Raw genomic sequence first — 26763 nt, 5'->3', positions numbered from 1 at the left:
CATCGTGGATACTAAGAATGAAAAACAATCCATCTACTTTCTGCAAGATGCATGCATTTATTGATGTTCATTTCTTTCTGAGTATGTTCCTTAAATGAATGATGATGGTGAAAAACAAGGACTAATGAAAGATAACGATTAGACCATGTAGCTGAGGAGAGGGACCTGACACACAGAGTAACCTTGCAAGCTATGTTATCCGGCCGAAAGAACAGGACTTGAGGCTTATCTCTGTTCGACTGTAAAAAAATGTGAGCTGTCCAGTCTTTGATGGCATTTAAACAGCCAAACAAGACACTCAGTTTTTGAATGTAATTAACATAGTAACATCTACTTGTGAAATATTCAGACGTTAGCTGGAGTTTATCTGTCCAAACCAGCACTATTGACCTCAGTAGTGATTCTTGCCACCCTCTGGCAGCCTTTGATACCTTTTTTCAGGCTTCATCTTAGGTTTTCGCTTGAGAACCAGCTGCACTGTGATCTTTACTTATTTCTATATTTTTTTGAGAAATGAGGAGCAGAGGGTGTCTATAAATGTCATCAGAAGTGAAACCTCTTGGATACGGTGCAACATCTTTGTGAATCTATAACTAATTTCAATTGACCTACATTCAACCTTTTCAGAGAATTATGACCTGGATACTTAAAGGCATATTGCAGGTAATTTTTTTTTTCCAAATTGATATATGATCTTGCCTAAAACAAAAGTTAATGGAGGTTTCAAACTTTTTTTTCAAGACACGAGAATGCAAATTTTGTCCAAAAAGTGACAATTTAGAGCTAAGCCTCTAAAAATGCTTTTCAACACCGTGTCATATGATGTAGGCAGAGGGAGCTATATGCTAGGCTCTGCCATCACTCATTGTGGGAGTAGGTAGTTATCAGTCTGAGAGTCAGTGTTTTTTCAGTAGTGTTGTGTTGCATTCATTTTTCATTATCATGACAAATTATTGTGTTTGTGGAGGCTGCACAAACTCCAGCCTGTTAGGACATTGAATCCGCAGGTTTCCTAACAGGAAAAAAACTATGTTATCTTTCGTGCCTGGGTGTGTTTTGCGCAGCTGAAAAGAGGACACTGCACGGCTGGCTAGGACAAACAACCCTTTAGACTGGAGGATTATCAATCAAGCGATCTGATGGAGTCAGCATGGGTTGCCGAAGCAAGACCCAGGTGAGACTGACACCGGGTGTGGCGGGTGTGGTGTACACAGCCTCCTCAGCTCAGTTGTCTTGTCTCTGTTGTGCCGCCAGCACACAATAAAATAATGAATACAGTAATTAAAAGAGTAAAATAACTAAATATAGGAAATAACTATTTCTGCCCTAAACATAGCATACTCTTGTCTGCTGGCCTGAAGAGGTCCATGCTCCTGCTTGTAGTACATGTAGGCTATCTGAAGCACGGAGGGATTCAGACAGCAAGCATCAAATCCTGTGTCTTGTGTGAAGACCTGCAGCACATGCTGCAGCACAACTGTGGTCATGGCCTCTCATTTCCCACACAAGCACCTACCCAACAAAACGTGGCTGAAACGCTCATGCGGCCATAGTAAAGCGCTATAACTTGTAGTGTTGACGGATATTACGAGTATGAGACACTTCATCAAGACCATTAATTTTGATTATTTCTAAGTATCAATACTCCTGCCCGAAATAGATGATCATTAATAATTTTGCTATTGTCTGACATATGATGGTAATCTGTGCAATATTATGACGTGAACACAATATTACATAAGTTAATACCACCTGCCCTGCTCTCTGCTGACAGCTCTATCGCTCTCCTCTGACCATTTAGTCTCTCCCTGCTGTCTGGGGCGCATAACAGGCTCATAGTTGTCGGGCTGCGGTCCACCATATGTGTAATGGTACACATTTAAAGTTTCTTCTGTGACCGAACTGAGATTGGGATCCATTGATTTCCTATTGCCCAGGTTCACTGTTCTTCCTCTGCCTACGTCACTTCCGCTTTAGATTTTTCAGATGCGAAAGTAAAACTTTCACACGAAAACGACTCCAGAAAAAAAAAAAAAAAAAATCCTATACTATTTTTCTAAACATTGACTCAATGGGGGCTCTAAAATGCAATATTCCCCTTAAGAACCTATACTGACTTTTCACCCCAACAATCTTTTTAAATATTATGGAGGAAATTCAATATTTAATTAAAACAACTCAATTCTTGAAGTTTTTACGTTGGGTGCCCTTCTTGTCACAACCTTTTTCATTTATCTGGGCTTGGGAAGGTCACAAGACTATCACTGGTTTGCATTGTGGCTGGATTTTGAACCCAGGGCCTCTGCATGCAAAGCATGTCCCCTACTATTGTCCCTGGAATTTTGGTTTGACTGCAAACTGGTTTAAAACAAAGAAGCGAAACAAATCCAATAAACTGTTCACATATTAGGCTGAAAACCAAGAAATTTATTAAATGGGATTTAACAACTGCTGGTTAATTTCAGTCAGATAGCTGGAAACAACTAAGGTGTGATGTGATAAAGAAGAGCTGGAGACACACAAGGCATGGAGGTCATTTAAGATACTCTGCTCCTCTGTAGTGATTGTACTTGTGTCAACATGTCACCACTTCGCAGCAGTGGAGAAGGACGATGAGTAGCTAGAACAAGTAACACTGTGTATGCTTTTATGAACTATCAAAATGATTGGCTTGGCACATGATTGGCTTATTTCCAGAATAAAACCATAAGTCAGAAAACAATGTATAAAGTTTTATTGAGCTAAAGTCTTTACTTGCCACATTCTGCGCTTGTCGACACAAGGCATTAGTCAAGTCTCATTGTGTTACTAAATGATCTACTCAGTGCCTACTGGTACTGTATCTATCATTTTGGTTGTTTTTGTGGGCTTGGTCTGTTGATCAAGGCTGGAGCTGGGGAGGTTGAGAGGATGGCAGCCTTCTGGGACTCCATTGTAATAGGGCAGCAGGGTGAGCATGTGCAGATGTGTATGGAATCCAAACAAGCCTATTAAGTGTTAAGAGGCAGCTGCACCACTAAACAAGCTAATTATAATAATTTGTCATATGTGTGTAAAATGTGCAGTTGCTTTGACATGATGAAAACAAAGTTTCCCTCCAATAGCAGAGGCCCTGAGGTTTCCTCTGACTTTTAACAATCCCTGATTGGGCCGTTTGTCCCCCCAAATAAGGGCTGCATAACGGGACCAGAGCCGCACGGGACAAACAGGCAGTGACGCACTCACGCCGTGATGCACCCGGTGACGCACCCAGACGGCCCGGATGTCCCTTTAACTCGGTGTGTAATTGGATTTTATCATCGTTTTTGTTACTGTTGTGGAGAAGTTTGATTCTTTTTTTACACCAACATGGAAAATATGGCGTTTACACCGACGGAGCTGCTGCAAATGTTGTACAGTAAGGATGAAAAGGACGGCGACGTTGACGACAGCCGCCGTCCCTTTGCTGGTCCCTTTGTTTACTCTCCACTCCGTGTCAACAAGTAAACAATGGACATTTCAACTAAAAGTGTGTTTTACTGCCTCAAGTTTTAATGTAATTATGAAATGTATAATAAAAGACAGTACAGTAAATTTCATAAAGTCATATTTTGAAGGTCTTTGTTAATTTCAGCCATCCCTGATAGTCGTGTGTTTACGTCTGGAGTTATAAAGCTTCAAAATAACAACATAAAACAGGCAAAAATAGGTCAAATTCGTGTTTGGATAGGTTTTGGACACCATATATTCAGCCCTATGAATACAAATTTCAAATGAAATTTTACTTTTGTAACAGATGTTCCTAAAAGCAGACATGTCTGTGATTGGCCCCAAAAAGTTATCTGTTACAAGAGCAGTCTTGTAATGAATGAACTATCGCTGGTTAGGGTTCGCTTTTCACAAATGTTTTGTTTCATAGTTGTATTTCAGACTCACGAATATAATTTGTATGCAAACCTGTAATATAAATTTGGAAATGCATATCTCGGGCAGAGAGAGGTGCTCAGTCCTTCCCCAGCAGTCTAGGCTGATAGCCTCGGTAAGCTTCAGCTCCTGCAGTCAGCCTCGGTCAGCTTCAGCTCCTGCAGTCAGCCTCGGTCAGCTTCAGCTCCTGTAGTCAGCCTCGGTCAGCTTCAGCTCCTGCATTTAGCCTTGGTTAGCTTCAGCTCCTGCAGTTAGCCGTGCCAATTCAGCTTTAACTTTAACTTAGAGCTAAAAAGAATTAATGCACATAGCTTTATTATCTTTTTATTAGCTTTATAAAATTTAACATTACATTACTCATGCTTGGCATGAGAAGAATATCCAGTGAGGACTAATTGCTTGTTATTTATCTTCCTTTTTGTTAGGAATATACATTCACATGACAATGAGAAATCTTTGGATGCCCATAACTCCTTTTTGTAAGTGAATGGATCTAAGTTGAGTTGCAACATAAACCAGCCACCTCTGACTGCATGGTCTTCAAGGCTGATTTTTAGCCAATGATGGCACCTCTCGTCTTACTGCCTGGATCCACCACTCTCATCTTAAAGGCTTGTTTTCTCTGTTCAGCAGCTTCTAAAAACTAGTAGTGCACCCTGCCACACAGCAGCCTTTGGGCATTTGTTTGTGTTAGCTGGCACACACAGGGTGACAAAAGACACCTTAATACAATACAAAGTCAATGTAGAGCTCTTGATCGTTTTCCCCTCCAGTGTGGGCAGGGCTTAAATGTGCTCTATCTCTAACGCGCTCTAACACGTCTGCCCCCTCCTTCTTCTTCCTTTGCGTCTGTGACGTCAACGTGTAGTTCCACATTAAAAGCAGTCTGGGCGAAATCCCATGCTCTGTAAAAATCAAAAATTTCCTTGATCATTTTTCGTAAGTGAGGTACTCAAATTATTCCAGGAATCGTTTCAGTCCTAAAGTAAAGTTTAACAGAACCACTGTGAGTTTACAGAGCAAGTAACTTTGCTCAAACTGGGATTCAAATTGTGCAGTAGAACATGTGGGACTCATTTCATAGATGTAAAATGAAGAATTTGCTGGCTGGTGTGGTGGGTATGATGAACTCAGAGCTCACAATATAAAAGCTCTTGCTCTCTCGAGAAATCCCTAGATTCCCTCCTGAAAAAAAAAAACGATAATGCTGATTAATTTATTCACACAAATATGTAAAGTAACTTAAAAAAAAAAAAAAAGGCTGATGTCGAGTCAGATTTCAGCTCTCTCAGATTGGGATAGTCATATCCTTGAGGCTACCCTGCGGCTGTACTGAAGGCCATGCATTGGTAATGCCCTCTGGAAAAGTGGATACCAGCCCCTGTTGCCCATATTTTTTTTCTTATTTAATTTCCCAGACAGGAAACATAGAGGTAAAAAAAGCTGAAGGACCGACCATTTATGTGTTCATTGAGCTCAATATTGGAGACTGACAGGGGCCTATTTGCTCTCATGGTAATAGTTGTGGCGCGTGTCACTGCATGGAGGCTGATTGGCTCATGGTTTCAGCATGTCTGATATCCTCCTACGGTATGCTTACACTCCAATGTCTATCATCAAATGTCAGCTGAGACCCATTCAAAGAGGAACATAGTCATATCATAAATGGCGTAATGCATCCTCATCGTCGCTGCTTTTATGCTGCCTCTCTCCTCTCGGTGCATGTCCCCCTACGCAGAGCAGATACGGTGGACAGGCTCATTTTTATGTACATGGCGTTCTGAAATAAGGCAAGCCCACACAGGGATCATCAATAGGCTGACACGCTGCTTGGTTGTGCAGCCAAGAGGTTAAAATAATATCTAAATCAGGAAATTCTGGGAGGTGTGAGCCTGAAATGAATCACGGCTGTCTAATAGTATTTTCTCCTGCAACTCTTTGAGTATCCTGACAGGCTGTATCTTTCTCACCAGATGATGGGCCTCTTGAAAGTTGTTTTTGCAGGGGTTATTTTTCTTTATAACTAGGTACCACAAGCAGAGGGAAATTATATTGCCATCAGTGTTAAAGTTGTGATTCTCCTTAGATACTATGGAAGACTCTTAGGCCGAGGCGGGCAGGACAGAACACAGGGAGACCATGCATACAATGATAATAGATGTGTGTGCGTGTATATATATATATATATATATATATTGTGGTAGGTCATCTCTACTCCTCTACTCCTCAGAGGGCAGGCAAACACAGATAAATGCTATATACCATTTCTGAGTGATTGCCTTTATCTTATGGCGAAGCATTCAAATCCACACAATGCTATGGCTCTTCACAGTGAAAAAGCTTCATGTCCACATGTTGAGTAGCATGAGCAAGCTCTGGAATAACCAAACAAATAAACAAATAAATAATTAAATATACGGGAGACCGGCTATGGCAGTTACACTTTTTGCTTCAGCACCTGTAACTGTAACCTCTAACTGTTTACTACAAATGGCACCTATTCAAAACCCTGCAAGAATATCACAGACCTCATATGTTATTGCCAAATACATGGTGGGTTGTAACACATGTTGAGGAGACTTGTAACACTTAGACAAAAGAAGTAAAAACAGAGACTACACCATAGAATATGCTTCAAAATAACTGTATTGGAGAAAAAGAACAATCCAGAACAATGTCTGTCTCTCTCTAAGAATGACCATAACTCAAACACACTCTCTGTTAAACTCAGGAGGTTGTGTGTGTATGTGTAAATGAACAAACCTTCATAAGTATTAATGTTTAATGAATACTACAATGCACCTATGCTAAAAACGCACTTCCTTTGGCTTTGAGTAGTATCTGCTCAGTGTTACAGTCCAGATCCCATGTTCCTTCACCACTAACTGACTTGCTCTTCTTTGTGACCTCATCAGATGCCTTTTTTTTTGAAGGCATCAGCAGGCACGTCTCTCTCAGTCTTTCTTTTTCACTGCTTAGGCATGCTGTAAAATGGATAAAATCTCGGTCTTATGAAAAGGAATGGTTGCAAATATCACAACCCACCCCACCCTTGTCAACCACTGTTTAGCAAATTGCATTAGGATATTGGTTTGACATTAGCAGGGGGAAAATGCATCAAAATGAAAGAATTGTACTTACTTTTCACACAACTGCTCAATGGAGGGCTGCATATATGTGTCCTAAATGAGGTCAGCTGACTATATATATATATATATATATATATATATATACACTCACCGGCCACTTTATTAGGTACACCATGCTAGTAACGGGTTGGACCCCCTTTTGCCTTCAGAACTGCCTCAATTCTTCGTGGCATAGATTCAACAAGGTGCTGGAAGCATTCTTCAGAGAGTTTGGTCCATATTGACATGATGGCATCACACAGTTGCCGCAGATTTGTCGGCTGCACATCCATGATGCGAATCTCCCGTTCCACCACATCCCAAAGATGCTCTATTGGATTGAGATCTGGTGACTATGGAGGCCATTTGAGTACAGTGAACTCATTGTCATGTTCAAGAAACCAGTCTGAGATGATTCCAGCTTTATGACATGGCGCATTATCCTGCTGAAAGTAGCCATCAGAAGTTGGGTACATTGTGGTCATAAAGGGATGGACATGGTCAGCAACAATACTCAGGTAGGCTGTGGCGTTGCAACGATGCTCAATTGGTACCAAGGGGCCCAAAGAGTGCCAAGAAAATATTCCCCACACCATTACACCACCACCACCAGCCTGAACCGTTGATACAAGGCAGGATGGATCCATGCTTTCATGTTGTTGACGCCAAATTCTGACCCTACCATCCGAATGTCGCAGCAGAAATCGAGACTCATCAGACCAGGCAACGTTTTTCCAATCTTCTATTGTCCAATTTCGATGAGCTTGTGCAAATTGTAGCCTCAGTTTCCTGTTCTTAGCTGAAAGGAGTGGCACCCGGTGTGGTCTTCTGCTGCTGTAGCCCATCTGCCTCAAAGTTCGACGTACTGTGCATTCAGAGATGCTCTTCTGCCTACCTTGGTTGTAATGGGTGGTTATTTGAGTCACTGTTGCCTTTCTATCAGCTCGAACCAGTCTGGCCATTCTCCTCTGACCTCTGGCATCAACAAGACATTTCCGCCCACAGAACTGCCGCTCACTGGATATTTTTTCTTTTTCGGACCATTCTCTGTAAACCCTAGAGATGGTTGTGCGTGAAAATCTCAGTAGATCAGCAGTTTCTGAAATACTCAGACCAGCCCTTCTGGCACCAACAACCATGCCACGTTCAAAGTCACTCAAATCACCTTTCTTCCCCATACTGATGCTCGGTTTGAACTGCAGGAAATTGTCTTGACCATGTCTACATGCCTAAATGCACTGAGTTGCCGCCATGTGATTGGCTGATTAGAAATTAAGTGTTAACGAGCAGTTGGACAGGTGTACCTAATAAAGTGGCCAGTGAGTGTGTATATATATATGTAGTTAGCTGGTCATTCAGTATATTCAGGTAGTCAGCTGACCTCATCCTTTGGGCTGAACCTAGACCTTGCAGTAGAAACTGCAGCAACCCCAAATCAAAGCACCGCCCTTACAGGCTTGTACAGTAGGCACTATGCATGATGGGTGCATCACTTCATCCATCTCTCTTCTTACCCTGATGCGCCCATCACTCTGGAACACTTTAAATCTGGACTCATCAGACCACTTGACCTTCATCCATTGCTCCAGAGTCCAATCTTTATGCCCCCTAGCAAGCGGAAGACATTTTTTCTGATCAGGCTCACAAATAAGTGGTTTTAAGGCTGCACAGCTGTTTAGTCCTAGTCCTTTGGTTTCCCTTTGCATTGTGCATGTGGAAATGCTTACTTTCATGATCAAACATAGCCATGAGTTCTACTGTTGTTTTTTTATGATTTGATTTCACCAAATCAAGTGATCATTCAAGAGTTTTTTCTGACCGCGCTCTGACCTCAAAGAAGATGGTTCTGCACTATCCTTTCAATTAATAATGAATTGGACAGTCCTTAACCCAATTTTAGTAGTTTCAGCAGTCTCATTAAATCTTTTCTTTGTTTGATGCATGGCAATAATTTGACCCTTCTGAAACAGATTAACATCTTTTCCACGAACACAGGATGTGTCTTCCAACATGGTTCTTTAAGAAATGAGAAGCTACTCACTGCATCAGTTAGTGATAAATAACCAGTGGCCAGCTGAAAAATCATCCATGCAGTACTTATTTAATGAGAAGCTCTTACCTATTTGCTTAGTTAAATCCAGGTGGCGAGTTGTGACTTTTTTTTTTTTTTTTTTGGACAGCCCATGATATTCATCAAGGCTATTTCTTTTTAACGTTAGGGAAGTGGAAAGCGGCGGGGTGACAGGGTATTTGAAGACCCCCTACCATGGTGCAGGGCGACACACCCAGATCATTGAGGCCGTCCCTAAAAACAGTGTCAAGATTGAGACGACCTTTGGGGTCATCAAGGCATGTTTCACCTGTCTCAGTGGGCTGAGGGCGGCCACAGACCCAGCATGCATTCTGCTACACAATATAGCGACCATCCAGAAGGAGTGAACCCCTCCTGTAAACATGCCAGCCTCTGATGTGCTAGACCCCATCACCCTTGATTACTCCTCAGGCAGGGGAGTAACAGATGTCATCACTGAACAATTTTTTTAGTTAAGCATAAAAAGTGTGTTTTTTCTTCCTTTTTTATTTCACAGTTTGGATATCTGTTCTCACCTTCCTGTAAAAACAACAAACAAACCCATACATATTTTACTTTCATCGTTTGCTATGCCTGAAAAAATAAATGACCTTTTTTCCCATGCTCTATTTTTTCCACCTCAAGTTTAATTTTTTTGATCTTCAAATTTTTATACTCTATATCAAGCGCTTTCTTCCAAAGTGCTCACACAGTTTTAGCACCCACCCGGAACAAATTAAGTACAAAATACAGTGGCTGTAGCATAATAAGTATGGCTTTTTGTATGGCTCACTTAAAAAAATGCCCATGCCATGTTGCAACTGAAATATTGAGCTTCAAATTGGCAAAAAAAAAAATATATATATATTTATGGGAAATGTCGAGTAAATCTTGTCATGCGGTGGACATTTAATATTATAATCCCGCTAATTTACACATTGACAGAGTCAGCTATCTTTTCCCAGCGTTCTCTGTGGCATCTGGCTGCAGTATATCACACTTTGCTCCTCTATCGTGAAATACGCTGCTCATTGTGACTTCTCCAGGTCCGATTGGTCATATGGAGCAAACTACACTCCTTTTATGTGAACATGCACTAATATAGATGGTAGATGATATAGATGGTTCGCAAGTTGATAACTAGCTTCGTGTCACCACGTATCCATATTGCGGATGTCTTGGTAAATGAATACTGATACCGAAAAAAGATTCTCTGGTACTCCAGTTTCCTCCCACCATCCAAAAACATATATGTTTAGGTTAATTGGTGACTCTAAATTGCCCGTAGTTCCGAATGTGAGTGTGAGTTTTTGTTCGCTTTTGTGCATCTCTATGTTGGCCCTGCAATGGACTGGCTGGACTGGATCCAGCATCGCCCGTGGCCCAGAAATGGATAAGAGGTAGAAGATGAATGAATGAATGGTTTCTGGAAGGTCCTACCACTCATGACATATGGGAGGGCTGCAATGTCAATATATTATGCAATGGACACAATAATATATTGTGTTGCATATCTATATCTTTATCGCTTGTCTGGACAAGAGTAGAGTTGAGTATGATATTTAGTGAGTCACCCATTGGTCCAGCAAAACTATCAATATATTATCCATCTCCCTATGTAGTCCCAAACTTTACAAGTTTAAACACAGCTAAATAAGACTTGTTACTAAGTTGTTTTTTTTTTGTCATGTAGACATCTATCATTTTAATTTCCAAGTAGCAGTTTCCTCGAGAACCAGTAAATTCCTTGAAATAATCACATCCATTTCCATTGGCCAGAAGTGACAGACACAATGCTTGTAGATCCCTGAGACAGGCTTATTATTGCTGCGACTCAGACATGTTTGACCTTTGAGACTGTCCAAGCCATGATCTGCAGAACAGTTGAGTCTAGGTTGGCAGGGTTGACTATTTCAACGTGACATCACTTTACTGTTGAAGTCCTGACAGCTGTTTTAAATGGTAACTTTCTGAATATAGGTCTTTTGCGTTTATCTCTGGACTGTGCATTTAATACTCTGACAATATTTCTATAGCATCTTGATGATAAAAAAGACAGAGAAATATCACCGCAAATGAGTTTTGCTCTGGCTATTGATTTTATTTTCCTTGATGATGGTTTAACTAACACATATCAATGTGAAGGGCTGTGACAAGAGACCGGAATGCATATCTTTACCAGTGGCTTCTTAAAAGCTTCCAAGCCTTTGATTATGTTTTTTTTTTTTTTGATGATGAGGTGATGGAATAATGACAGCAGATCATTTGTTTGTCTCCATTTGACTCCAGAAAAAAAAAAGAAAACAAAGACTGATAAATTGATTAATTTGAAAACAGGGTAATTTTCCATTTCCATGGTGAATTTAATTATTCACCATGTATCACACACACACACACACACACACACACACACACACACGTACAGACATACCCATACAAAGGTTACTCATTTTGAAAAACCTTCAGCATGACATTAAAATTCACCCATCAAATACAATTTCCTCTACCTTTCTTTCTTTGTGGGGAGTCCCACCTTTCAAACAGAGCTTTTCCTCCTACATGCTGTCAGACTTTCCTTGTAAAAATTAACGGTGCACTCGTAAAATTGGCCAAAACAGGTTTTGTGGGGTTCCTGTTCCTGCATGTGGGGTTGGGGTGCTCGCATGTGCTTAACTATTCCAAGCAAGTTAGCTGTAAAGTTAATTAACAGTAACTCCTAAGTGGTTTTGATTTTAAATCCCTCTCAAACCCCCTGCAGCATGCTGGAGGGGAGGCTTGCGATTAGGATTTCTCCTAAGTGGCTCTCCCGCCCACATGCTCCCATGAATCACTGCATCATTTTGGCTTCACAACTAATCCTGCACTGGAAAAACTGTGCAGGGGAAAATGTGCATCACTAGAATCACATTTAAGCTCAGGGAATTAAATCCTCCCTCTCGAGATCCCTTTTGAGACCCTCCAGTGCCGACAGTGCCTATTACTAGTGCTGTACCATTTGCAGTGAGATTGGGAAGTCACGTCACAGGCTTCCATCAAAGGGATAAAGTAGAAGGGGCTTTACTGGAGTGCTGGGCAATCATCCTTCAGTCTTTTCCATAGCTCAAGATAGAGGCAGAAGCTTGGCCATCAATACTTTGTCTACCCTCTCCTTCCTTCCAGTGGACCCACCACATCTTGTTCAAAGTGGGAAATCACATATTCCCTCTGGTAGAGAATAGCAGGCTATAGAAACTTGCGGAAACCAACAAAGCCACTTGTATTTTTTATTTTTTTGTTCCCAATGGCATTTGGCTTTCTTTGGAGTTAGCAGATATTGATGCCAAATATAGCAAAAAGCTTTGGCATTTACCATTAGCATTTTGATAGCATGGCTGTAGAAGTCATTTCTTAGTTTGGAAACATACAGGAAGGTTCCACATACTCTTTCTCAAATGAAATAACAGAGGCTGCTTTTTATCTGTATTTTTTGCATTAGGGATAGTATAATTAGATGGACAAAAAGTTAACATATTTCCAAATATGTATGAATAATTTGCATCTAGACCTTTCCATATGGAGATGGGCAGCTGCTCAGTCTGCTTTTCAGGTACTGAGCACAGGAAAAGTGTGAAAGAACATTATTCACACATTCACTTAGTTCACACAGTACCGTAGAATAACTACAGAAATATTTGACCTCATAAGACATGTTAAATCTCTGTTCCTGTAGTGTCACAGTATATATGTAAACTATTCCAAAATTAAGAAGCAATAAGAAGATTGAGGCTCTATTTATTCTTGTATCTGTGTGGACGACAGAGATAAAACTGTGGCCTACCACAGATCAGGGAAAAGAAAAGCAGCTGCCTCAATGAGAAAATTGGAACCTTGGTCGGGGATGTGCTTCAGAAGTTGTGAGCAGAGATCAGGGAAACCTGTCAGAACAACTTCATCCTACACTTTATGGTAAAGAGACTAGATTAACAGTCTGCTGCAATTTGAGAACAGGAGAAAAAACACTCTGGTCTGATGAGACAAACCTCAGATTTCCAGCAGAGCTTCAAACTAGAGACATTACTGTATGCCCTTAGAACTGTGTTGTTTGCTTTTTGACCGTAACCCAGTGGTCCTCCATGACAATGCCACACCTTAAAACTAATCCAATACAACATTTTAATCTGAAACATGGTCCCTAAACCTAACCAAACACAAACCACAGTTTTGTGTTAAAGTGAAGGGCCAGTGTTAGATACTGTATTTATATATATCGCCTTCAGCTGAAACAGCAGCTCATAATGCTATGAGCTGTACACCTTACAATGATCACTTTGAAACTGCTAAATGACTTCTTGTTTCACTGTATATTTATGGCTATGTGTCCTAAGGTTGAATGACAGATTAATTTTGCTCAAAGCAATTTTGACAAGATGAAAGTAATTGAAACTATATTTGCCCCTATTCATTAATTCTGTGACGTTTCTTTGTGAATGTAAAATGGTTAGGTTGGTTTGCAGCTTCCTCTTTGTGTAAATGAATGAGTGTGAATGTGGGAGATGCTAGCATGAACTTTTAGGAATTTCAAGGATAGATAGTGGTGAAAATAAAACCTTAAGGCATATGTGTCAAACTCAAGGCCCAAGGCGAGAGCTTAAAATGTCAGATTTTCTTAAAATAAATCAGTCAAAAGTGTGCATTAACCATAAACTAGATTTCCCACAAAGCATGTTGCTTAAGGTACCCGCAAATTGACAGCATCCCGCCACTAGATTGCAGTGTATCCAGATCAATGCGATTTTCAACAATTGGAATTGAGAATGATCCCAAAATGCCCAGGAAGAGAAAAAAAATATGCAGATGGAAGGCTGTTTCATGAAAGGTGGGAAGGAAAATACATATTTGTCCTTCCAGGAGAAAAACCGGTATGTCTTTTGGTCTATGAGGCGGAGTCCAATCTATGTTGGCATTTTGACACCAAACATGAAGCTAAGTATGCCTTCCAGAAAAACAACAAACTGTCACAATTGCTGGTTGTACCGTTATTCTGCCCCTCTCAACCGTGACAAAAAAGTTTTTAACAAAGTTAATGTCATAACTGGATAGTTTGATCGTTGATTGATGGAGTAATGTGGGTTTCTTAACCTGACAAATTAAACGGATTTATGTTATAGTAACAGAGCAACTAGCAAATATATACATATTTTTTTTGGGGGTCTATGCAACAGCATGTATGCACAATTACATTTGTAATTTGAAGTAATAAATTCAGAGTCATTTAAGGAGTGGTTACATTTATTGTACATTATATTTGATTACATTTAGTTACATTTATACTGTCTTACAATTACATGGGGCCCTTTGAGGGCAACCATTATGCTGATGTGGCCCTCGGTGAAAAGGAGTTTGACACCCCTGCCTTGAGGTATACAGTTCACAATGTAGGTAATGTTGCTATTTGTAAACACAGCTTAGGCTCCATTTGCGGCGAGAGAGAGATACTAAAATCACAAATGTATACCGACCCCGGGCTGCATACTTTAAAGTTTTGAAATTTGTGAAAGTACAATGAAGAAAATCACTCTTATCTTATTTTTTCGGTTAAAAGCAGCATAGGAGACCACATCGTACTGTCACGTTAGAAACAAGACAGTGTTGATACAGATGAGAAGTAGAGCGAGAAAGCACACTTATTTTTCTGTTGGTAATTACTATCTCGGCTTCAGATCAATACAGTCTTCTCATGCACACATCTGAAAACATCTCTGAAAAAGTCCTGAAAATAAGACACTGGAGATATGTGTTAATATTTTGTTTACCAACTGCAGCGCTTTATAAATAATGATAAAATAAAATCACAAGCAACAACGGTATTGTGCTGAATCCCCAGATTCAGATTGTTGTGATTTTACTACCAAATCACATTGAAAGCAAATTAAAATATAAGGCAGAGCACAAAAGAATTACAGCCAATATAAAATTTTTTAATACCAGTTTATTCTTATTTGAAACTGTTAGTAACAATAAGATCATCTTTTTCATTATGTTCCTACATCTACACTGTTGTTGACAAGCTGAAATTTAACCCCAAACCTAACCCATTTTGCTTCTTGGAATTGGAAGCTATGTTTCTCCCAACCTCTTTGGCCCTCTAAACACACATGCCATACATGGGTACAAACACACACACATACACAGACACACTGTCAAGTTCTTGTGCATTTTATTTGTTTTATTTGCCCACACTTAAAAATGGCATGTCAACCATAAATTAGCACCTCTTTTTAAATTTGATTTGGTCATTGGAGGAATTGTAACATAACATAAATAGACAACATCAATTTAAAAGAAAAAATGCCCTAAATACATTTTGAACTTTTAAGCTATTTAGTTTTTAACCTTGCACATAAAGTGTAAATTATTTGTTGTTTTTAATGTTTACAATATTTCATCATCAGGCACCATCAATTTAATATTTAATATTTATCAAAATAATATTTTTACCATTAAACATGAAATCAATATGCAGCAAAGACAAACAAATTCAAGCAGGGCTCTAGATTGCTGCTCAACATAAACAGTCATAAACGAGCCATTCTTTCAACATCAAACATCATCAAAATCAAACATCAAAATTGTGTCACTTCATGTGACGAAAAGAGAGCTGAGTGGGAGGGTGAAGCTCTCAATCTTCAGGTTACCTATGCTCATGAGAACTGGATCATGACTGAAAGAACGAGCTTGCGAGTACAAGCGGCTGAAATGAGCGAAATGAATGGCTGGCTTTTGCCCTTTGAGGTAGCGTGAGGAGCTCAGAGTAGAGCTGCTGCTCCTTTGCATCGAGAGGAGCCAGTTGAGGTGGTTTGGGCATCTGGTTAGGATGCCTCCTGGGAGCCTCCCTTGGGAGGTGTCCAAAGGCATGTCCAGCTGGGAGGAGGCCTGGGGCAGACCGAGGACCAGGTGGTGAGATTATATCTCTACTCTGACCTGGAAATGCCTTGGGATCCCCCAGTCAGAGCTGGTTGGTGTGGCCTTGGAAAGGGAAGTCTACAGCTCCCTGTTCACAGCGTTTCTGTGACCCAACCCCGGAAAAGCGGATGAAAATGGATGGATGGATGGTGTACGTTCATTCATATCAGCAGCTTTTCTATGGTCCTAACCACTCTTTCGTGTGAAGCTTCACTGAAATGAATAGTGATCCTGCTGCAGACAGGCACTATCACTCATCTAATCAGCTGGTGAGCAGTGTGGGTTTTTTCCTCTCCTCAAGATGAAGGAGGCCATGTACTGCTCCTCTCTGCTTACACGTTGAAATTTTAATTTGGATTGGACTGGTTTTGGATTAAACTGACTTTGGACCCAACGCACACCCACACCCACAAACTCACACATGCGCTCTTTCACATAAGGGTGAACACCATGTAGTATATTAAGTTACGCAGTTTTCAATTAGTAGGCTCAAAATATGGGTATAAAATAGGATTTGGTTGCCATGAATACAGTTTCTGCAGGAGATACACTTATATGTGTCTCTTACTTCTCCAGTCTTTTCTGCCATAACCAACACAAAGAGCTTCACAGCTTTCACTCCAAAGATAAGAGAGGAAGGTGTCAAACCTGTAAAATGGTAAACACAGAACTCATCAGGGCTGGATGGTGGCGCTTGTTTTATTTATTTATTTATTTTTTGCACTGGGTACCAGATCGATATCTCCAATTATCAGAACATGTTGAGTTAAACAGAGTTTCTCCGTTTCTAACTGAGGCACACTCACTCAGTAAGAACTTATTCTGCAAGAGAGATATTTTGTCATTTGGTGTAGGCCCAGTTTCTCTCTTGTTGACCTTTGTCAAATCAAATCAAATCAAATCATATTTATTTGTATAGTGCCAAATCATATGCAGGTCTAGGCCAAACTCTTTATAAAATTTATAAAATTTTATAAAATATTTTATAAAATGTATAACATTTTACCTAACAGGTCCCCTGATGAGCAAGCACTTGATGAGCAAGAGAGAGAGAGAGAGAGATAAGCTCAGTCCTTCCCCCAGCAGCCTAGGCCTATGGCAGCATAGCTAAAGAGTAGAGTAGTAGACTTTAACTTTTTAACTATAAGCTCTGTCATACAGGAAAGTTTTAAGCCTGGTCTTGAAAATTACTAAACCGATACTGGAAGTTGGTTCCATAGAAGAGGAGCCTGATAACTGAACGATCTGCCTTCAGATTTACTCTTGAAGACTCTAGGAACCTCCATCTAGAGAGCGGAGTGGCCTACGAGGACAGTAAGGAACTATGAGCTCTCTGAGATATGATGGAGCTTGGCCATTAAGAGCTTTATATGTTAAAAGAAGGATTTTGAATTCTACTCTATATTTTACTGGCAGCCAATGAAGAGCAGCTAACACAGTAGAGATATGATCTCTTTTCCTAGTTCCTGTTAATATTTGTGCAGCAGCGTTCTGAATCAACTGAAGGCCTTTTAGAGGTTTGTTTGGACATCCAGATAGTAATGAGTTACAGTAGTCCAGCCTAGAAGTTACAAATGCATGGAGCAGTTTTTCTGCGTCATCCTGATTTTCCTAATGTTTCTCAGGTGGAAGAAAGCTGCCCGACTAACTTGTTTTATGTGAGCGACAAAGGACATGTCCTGGTCAAAAATCACTCCAAGGTTTCTTACAGTGGAGCTGGAAGCCAAAGTGATGCTGTCCAGACTGATGAGATGATTAGATAATATTTTTCTGAGGTGCTTAGGGCCGTGTACAATAACTTCTGTTTTGTCAGAGTTGAGAATTAAAAAGATTTCAGTCATCCAGACTTTTATGTCTTCAAGACATGTCTGCAGTCTGACTATCTGAGTGACTTCATTTGGCTTCATTGATAGGTACAGCTGAGTATCGTCTGCATAGCAGTGGAAGTTGATGTTGTGTTTCCTGATAATGTTGCCTAGAGGAAGCAGATAAAGCGTAAAGAGGATTGGTCCAAGTACCGAACCCTGCGGGACTCCATGACTGACTACAGTACATGAGGAGGAGCTGTTGTTAACATGAACGTCAAAAGGTTTGTGTGAGGGTTTTTGCTGAAACAAGCAACACAGACCCTTTATCTCCAATTCCCCTGTGTTGACTATGGGATGGCAACAAAGAGAAATTAATATTCTTCTTTTAATTTTCTTATTGTTGTTACTGTTGTTTCCCTGTGTTTTAGAAAAACAATTGGATGTAAGCAGAAAATATTGTGTCAACAAAACAAACAAAAAAATAAATATAATACTCCGCTGAGATGGTTTTTCCCTCTTAAAACTACAACTATATATTGTTATAGATATCAACATCTAGTTCGTAATAGTTTTCTTGTCTTTTGTCTTTTGTTCCAAATTTAAGATGCACTGTTGTTCTTGTTTGCTATGTAGGACTGCGCACCTATTATTTTCTAGTCCATCTTGATTAGCTCTCATCCAAAAGGAGAGAATGGCTCAACCCCATGAATTAAATGGAATTTAATACTGTTAATTAAAATGTACAAATGAAGAGAGCATCTGTCTGCAGCAGTAAATAATAGCAAATGTCATCCTATTAAAATTAAGTGGAGGAGCGCTGTGTTTGCTGCGTGACAAAATTTTTTATTTTTACTGTCCCGTTTCCCACTGAAAAATTTCACATAATGCACCTCTCTGTCTTTATCAATTCCTTTATGTGGGGTAGATCCTACATACAGTCTTTTTTTTAATCCATAAAAAGCTTTGTCTGCTCCAAATACTAGCAATAGCTTTTACATTTTCCTCATTTATGTCTTTCCACCATTCTGATGAAACTGCTAGTGAGAAGGTCTCTTTGCGAAGTCAAACTCTTTACTGGAATTATTTTTTTAGTGTCTATGACGAGTCAATGAATTTTACATGTGCCACACAAATTCTTAATGCCTTAATCTTCAAGATTTGTTGTTCAGAGAATTATTCTTATTTCATTTATTTGCAGAGTTCATGAACATCATTTTAGAAACTTAGCAATTCAGAATAATAGGAGTATATTAGGTTTTTTTGTTTATTTTTTCAAAATTGAAACAGTTTTTTAATTTTTTTTTGATGAAGATAAGAAGTTTCACACAATATCGTTCAAATATAGAAATCGAGAAGTGGTAATACAACTAGAGTGTTCCATTGTGCATTCCCAAGGAATACAGACAGCCCCAATTTGCAAACATAATTTTTAACCAGATGGTTTTATTTCATAAAATGTTCTGGAGTTGTTATACATATTGCAGTTATTGCAGTAAGACAGAACATGCAACTGATCCTCCTTATTCTTGATTTGCACCTGCTGTTTCAAATATGGTCTAATGGTTTGAAAGTGTAATAAAATTACATGATTATGTTCAATCATGTTCATACCTAATAATTGAACCAACATCTGTCCCATTAAAAGATAAATCATTACTTTATCTTGAGTATTAACTTGGACTGATATCAAGCATCCCAATTCCCCACCTAACGCAATGTGTAAAGTAATTTTAATTGTATAGAGTAGAATTTTTTCCTGCCATTCTATCTCACTGGTTTGCTAACTGGAATTTGTATACTTCAGACTAAATCACTGTCTTCCCTTCACATTTCTAAGAAGCAATTTCACTGATTAGCTTCTGTGCAGTGTGTCTTGACCTGGGTTGGGTTACTAATTATGAAGAACAACATAGAGTGAAGCAGCATGCTGGTGTAGTGGTTAGCGCTGTTGCCCCACAATAAGAAAGTTGTGGGTTTGCTTCCCGGGCCTTTCTGTGTGGGTTAATTGGTGACATTAAATTGTCCATAGATCTGAGTGTGAGTGGTTCTTTGTCTCTGTGTTGGCCCAGTGTGAGCTGGGATTGGTTCCAAATTGAAGATGAATGAATGAATATCGAGTGAAATCCTTTCCATCAAATATATCAGCTCTTGTCATTACTTTGAAACGCCCTTTAAGTCTGGGTCTTGCTCTGAAGGTTGGCTTGAGGCTCCCTACAGAGTGACATACAGAGTATTAGCTGGATGTATTTGTGCCATTTCATACTTGACCAACAGGGGTAAAGACAATTATTTTTTATCTGTCTGTTGTTGTTAATGCAATCCAAGGAGCACACATGCATATTTTGAATGTCCTAATGAGTCAAGTCTCTGTCATTTTCTCCTCAGAGACTAGAGGAGATGAATTACTAGCATTGGACTGAGGACATCTGTATGCAACAAGCACAGTGCACACAGTAACAGTAGCTCTGCCAGTGTGTCCTTAAATTGTCACGCACGCACAATCACACAAATAAATTCATATCCTCCCAGTTCAGTAAGCAAGTTAAGGTCATGGATCTCCACGCACTCTCCTGGTGCCTGTCAGACTAAGGAAAAATTCAAGCTTTTTAAACCTTTGTTGTCATTTTCAAGATATTCCTCTTCAAGATCAGGGGCAGTTTCTCCCCTTCACAGCAATGATACAACAGATATCTGGGCAGTGTTTGCATGTTTATTTAACATATATGTGTGTCAGTATCAATAAACTGAGACAGAGTGTCACTCACAGCTTTTGGTTCTGGTTAGAGAAACATCCTGCTTGGTTCATTTAAGAATTATGACAAATCAGACAAATTTCACACTGACTTCAAGCACAGTCTGTTAATTTTACATTTAGCCAAAACTACATCAGGGGCACACATCTGACCACTACAGTGAAACATTTTATGATCCAAATCTTTTCGATCTACATCTACGATTGTTTTTTTGTTGCCTTGCAGTTGTGATACTTTTTTATATTGTTGGGTTTTATGGATTTTTATTACTGAGACACTTTGAAACTCCTATTTGAAAAGTTCTATGTCAATATAGTGTATTATTATTAGTATTATTTTTATTATTATTATTATTAGTAGTAGTAGTAGTAGTAGTAGTGGTAGTAGTAGTAATAATATGATAATTTAATCTTATATTGGCTTAACCTAAATTCTGACAGTAGATCAGTGTGTGCTTTGTGTGTCCATCAACCCCAACCACCTTCTGGTATCTCCATTAGTGGGATAACAGTTTAGTACTGTAATGTGGTCATGTTCAGGCAATGGAGCTGGTGTGAGAGGGGAAGAAGGCTTTGAAGAACTGCGATACGAGTCGCAGTAGATTGAAAAGTCACTCAGTGTTTGCACTGATCGATATCAGTGTGGTGTGAATCTGGTTTTGTGCGATTTTCAATGTTTTCTACATTATGTCACAGACACAGGGTAGGTGAGGTGCAGTGATGGAATCAAGGATGTACCTGCTTATTCTGGTCTGCTGCAGCCAGTACTTTATGCAAGAGGATTTACCCAAGTGTTCAACTGAGAGCAGGGTGCTGTTTAGTTGTTCAGAAAATCCCCGGCCAGGTGATTTTTTTTTCTGCATTTTAATTTACGTTGTTTGTGGAAAAAAGCTGATACTTCAGTGGGGTCTTGTAGAAAAAAAGCTCTTTTTAAGTTATTTATTCTAGTACAAGGTCAGAAAAAAAAGACTATTACAAATCTGCAATGTCAAAACAATAATTAAAAATACTGAAAAACAGATTTGAACATCCAGTGAGGAAGACGTGATGGAGGAGGAGTACATAGGGATATAGCATATTATATCTCACTATAACATCATCCAGTACACAAAGACAGGTTTTCTGTGTCGATGCATTCATTTTGTGCTCAAGTACAAAGTGTTTTTTTAGGTGGCTGTGTATATATGTTTATGGAAATGGTGCAGCACAGTTAGCTGTCCTGAACTGAAGGTTTTCATGTGATGACCTGATTCACTGCATGTCGGCAGATGAATTGGAGCACACGTTTAACACTTGATGGACTGGTAAATAGTTTTTGCTGCACTCTTGGCAAGCTCACTGATTTCCTTTTCGTCAAGAGACAGGTGAGAAAGACTGGTGATTGGAAGGCTCGGTAGAGTAAAAGTGGCTTTGTCAGGCAGAGTGTCTGTGTTTTACAGATGAGTTTGCATGTGATAAAAATTGAGATGAGAAAATTAAATAGCTTTGATTGTTTGACCCCATGGCATGATGAAAAACAACATGGCTTCTCTCTCTCATCCCACTTCTCTTGCACACATGATGACCAATACCTAATCAAAATGGCAATATACATTTTTAATTAAAGACATAGAGCACTCTCTCATTGCTTCCACCCTCGAAATTCATTTGGGCTCCAATATAACACAATAACTATAAAATGCTAAATAATAATGACTCATAGGTCAGAGGCATAAGTCCTAGCAAAGATGCCATTTGTTTCTTAATATCCTGAGAACTATAACATTATTGATCCCGTGCACTCCATGACTTTGAAAAGTAATTACGAGGTTATATATGATGAGATCTCCCTCCCTAAGGAGTAACTTTATTACTATAATATAACATCCTCTCTCCAGCCCTCAGGAAAATATAAGTTGTCAATATGGAACGCTGGTTGTTTGCATAGAGAAAAGATGGGCACATTAAATGACAAGACCAATTTATTTTTTGTAGCTATAGAAGTAAGACAGTTATGGGGGGTGGCGTGGGTGGGTTTGAGGCTGGAGGAAGAAGAAACTAGCATTCTCATCACAAACATATTCTTAAACATAGTATTGGGGTTCACAGACTACTCCATAGGGAGACCAGTTAGTCAATGGCAGAATGAAGAACAAGAAAAGGGGCGGGGGGGGAGTGAAGAAAGCAGAAAAATAGTAAGTGTGTTGAGACAATGAAAAGGGAAAAATGGGTTGGAGCAAAACGAGAGAAAGCAGCAGAGTTGTGATTGCTATGCTCCATGCTGTTTCACATGGCTTTACAACCCAATGGCCCAAAGCGACCACAGGCTCAGATATGGGCTGCCAACCAAAAGGTAGATAACAGCATTCCTTTGAGCCTTCTTCCCTCCTTCCCCTCTAACCAGACTTCACACATTCTGCTTCTATCAACTTAGTCCGTGCTACCCTTTGAATTGTGGGACACATTCATGCAGTTTTAAGTTCACTTCTTCAGGTTATGGCAGTGGTATTACAATAATTGTCAGAAAGTACAAGGGCCTACACAGCCAAATGAATTGATTGCACATATGGCCATCAAAACCACCAATTGGTCATACATGGTATGAAAGCAAACTATGAATGCATTCTTAAAGGAAGTTCAGCTCAGTTAACTGTCAACTGCTAGGTGCTGCAATTTTAAACATGATTATAAATTACAAATCCATTCAAAGAATCTATGACATTTCCCTCATACCCTACTGCTAGTTAACCTTTCCTATTTGATCATGCTACTCAGAGTGCATTTATTATATATATTTTGTTTTATTTTATTTTATTTTGACATAGTTAGACTTCACATCCATTCATGCAAGTAAAATAAATGAATCTTCCTTTGAGCTATTAATCAACATATGAGACTTGCTTCCAAATCCAACCTGATGGCATGTGGTGAAAAATATAAAAAAAAGTCACCCAAAATCGTCCATTAATATGAACATTTTCTATTTCTAGCAGCAGCAGAAGCATAGCGGCATAGTGGTTAGTGTTGTTGCCTCACAATCAGAAGGTTTGGGTTCCGTCCTGGGACCTTTCTGTGCGGAGTTTGCATGTTCTTTCCCTCTCTGCATGGGTTTCCTTCAGGTACTTTAGTTTCCTCCCACAGTCCAAAAACATGCATGTTTGGGTTAACTGGTGACTCTAAATTACCTGCAGGTCAGAGTCTGTGTGTGAGTGTTTGTTGGTCTTTGTCCGTCTGTGTGTTGGCCCCGTGATGGACTGGTGACCTGTCCAGGGTGTAGCAATCTTCCCAGTGTGAGCTGGAATTGACTTCAGCACCCCCCGTGAGCCGGAAACAGATAAACGTTAGAAGATGAATGAATGCATGAATGTTTCTAGGAGCAGAAATATTACACTAAAGATAGTGTATTTTAATTGCACATTTTCACACATTTGAATGAGACAGTTGTAACTAATAAGCTTAATGAGATGCATTTTTGTATCTCAAACAAATGGATCCAAAATGAATGAAATGAATGAAAATAAGAAAATATTAATCACACCACAGTATTATTACAGTTTAAACATTTCAGGAGGAGATACAGAATGGATGTGGCCAAGATTTATTGATGTCACCTTGTTATATTTATCTCTTATAATCTATGTTTAAGTGCAGGTTTGAAGCAGTGTATAGTGCATGCTGCTGACTTTAAAGTAAAATTATATGACCATCTAATCACATTGTTAACTTCCTGACCCTTGCTGGAACTTGGAAAATTAGGTCTACCTTTGCAAGGAATTGCCGGTATTCATCATCCACATGCCCAGCCTGGATAAAGCTTTATATCATCAAAGTGTGTCTGTGTTAGTGTATGTATTAGTTGTTCTGCAGTGGCTTCATAGACATGCAGGGCTGCTTTGCTTTTCCTACAAACCACTGTCTCTCCATACTCATATCATAGGCTCATCCCCAGAGAATTCCAATTTTCCACTGGAAAACTTTGTTCCTCACCATTAATTACAGTAGGCCAATGTTTTCTCTCACCATATAATTACAATTCAGAAAACAATTACATCTCGTTCAGGCAGCATGATTACCTCCTGTCACTCCAGCCTTCCGTGCCATAATTTAATATTTTGCTCAATGATCACTCAAAGGATTCATAAAGGCAAAAGAGGCTCCTACTTATAGTGTGTTTCGTAGTCATTAGCCACTCTGCTTGTTCGTCTGATAAATGCTTGTTAGAGGGAGGCACTCTCTGACAATTTGCCATTAAGCCAGCCACAGATCTACTCTTTCAGGCTTTGGGTGATTAATTTCTTCTGTTTCTCCCCATTTAGCCCTTCAAAAATAAACCTGAACCAACAAGACCTTACTACTCGTGACAAGAACTGCAAACAGTGATACACAAAACCAGGCAGAATCAGTTGAAGCACCTCTTTTGAGAGTAGTTCGAGTTCATGATGGAGGATCAACCTGGACAACATACACACACACACAAATATACTGTATATATGTACTGTATATGTTTTTCAGGGTGGACCTCCGTTTTTTACTTCACAATAAAAAAATCTAAATCAAAAATTAAGCATCCATGGGATCATTACTTAATATTTGCCTTCGCAAGAGCACTGACACAACCCTGGGTCTCATTACCGATGAAAAACAACAAAAGGCTTCTGTGATGCAATAAAGACATTGTTCTGCAGTCGGTGACAGTAACACAAACAAAGTGAGGTATTTAGTCAGGATGTTCATTCTTGGGTGTTATGAGAACATTAGGCGGAGTGAAGGTGGACATTTCACACACAAATAAAAATTCTCACTGAAATTAGGCCTCTGTTGTGAGGTGCCAGGTCTTACATGCTCTGACATTTATGGCTTCTGCCTGCATCATTTTTTGACTTTGGCAGCAATTTGAAGCTGCTGCTCAGGGTGTTTGGTGATGCAGCATATGTTGAATGTCATGTCATGCATTAAATTGGATAACATTGGGCCAACAGGTGTAGATATTAAAGTTTTACAGCTCAGAAAGAGTACCCTATGAGGTAAATGAACATGAATGCTGTTGCTTCTCTAACCACAGTATGGCTGAAAGGTAGTATTGTGACTGGTGGTTTATGAAGCCTCCTACTATGCACTCAGAACCTTTTGATGTGATAAAAAAGCTGAGAAGGGAAAGAAGAAAGTTTTCAAGTAAATCAACATGTTTTTACAAAGGTTGGTGTACAGAGTTTTCAGTGCTGAGTCCAAAAAAAAGAAAAAGAAGAAAAAAAAAGAAAAGAAAGTGACGACAATGGGACCTTGTCGCTAGTGACTCTACCTAGATTGGATGTTTGTAACGGTATAGATAATGGCTTCATGGAATAATTTGCATTTTTTTTTTTTTTTTGATATAAATGTTTGAGCAACAAGTCAATAACTTGAACTACTGTATAGTTTGCTCCTCCCATCCCAAACAACCCATAACCACATTTTTGTGCCTACAATCCAAAATCCAAATGTATTCAATTTCAAGTCACAGAAAACAAAAGCTGGAAATACATGACTAATCATTGAAGCTCTTCAGAGTTCAATAACCTTACATGTATCCAAATCAAATCAAATTAGATTTAATTGTATAGCGCGAAATCATAACAAAGTTACATCAAGGCACTTTACATATAGAGCAGGTCTAGACCAAACTTTTTATAAATTTATTTAAAGAGACCCAACAGATCTCCTGATGAGCAAGCACTTGGCAACAGTGGCAAGGAAAAACTTCTTTTAACCCTCGTATTATCCTCAAATATTACTAACACATTTTACCCTTGGGGTCAATTTGACCCCAGGTATATTTGCCTCCAGAAAATGATTTACAGAAAATTGGTGACCAAGTTTTTGTGTCAGGCACTTTGTTTATTTGTTGAATACATAAATAACCCCTTGATAATGAAACCTATCAGTGAGTTTACCTGCCCTCTAGCGCCACCATCAGGCAAAACTTTTAAATTAGAATTAATTTATCTTGAAAACTTTTCATACAAATCCTCTCAAATTTACTGACAACATTAATGACCACAAGAGTATGAATCCTATTGGTTTTGGTGATGATATGACCTTCCCTGTAGCGCCACCATCAGGTCAAACTTTCAGTTTTAGAGTTAGTGTATCTTGAAAATCTTTCATCCAAATCTTTTCTAATTTGGGGTGCACATTCATGAC

Source organism: Echeneis naucrates, chromosome 14 (genome assembly GCF_900963305.1).
Source record: "Echeneis naucrates chromosome 14, fEcheNa1.1, whole genome shotgun sequence".
NCBI classification, from domain to species: domain Eukaryota; kingdom Metazoa; phylum Chordata; class Actinopteri; order Carangiformes; family Echeneidae; genus Echeneis; species Echeneis naucrates.
Note: the sequence above shows the minus strand (reverse complement) of the source record.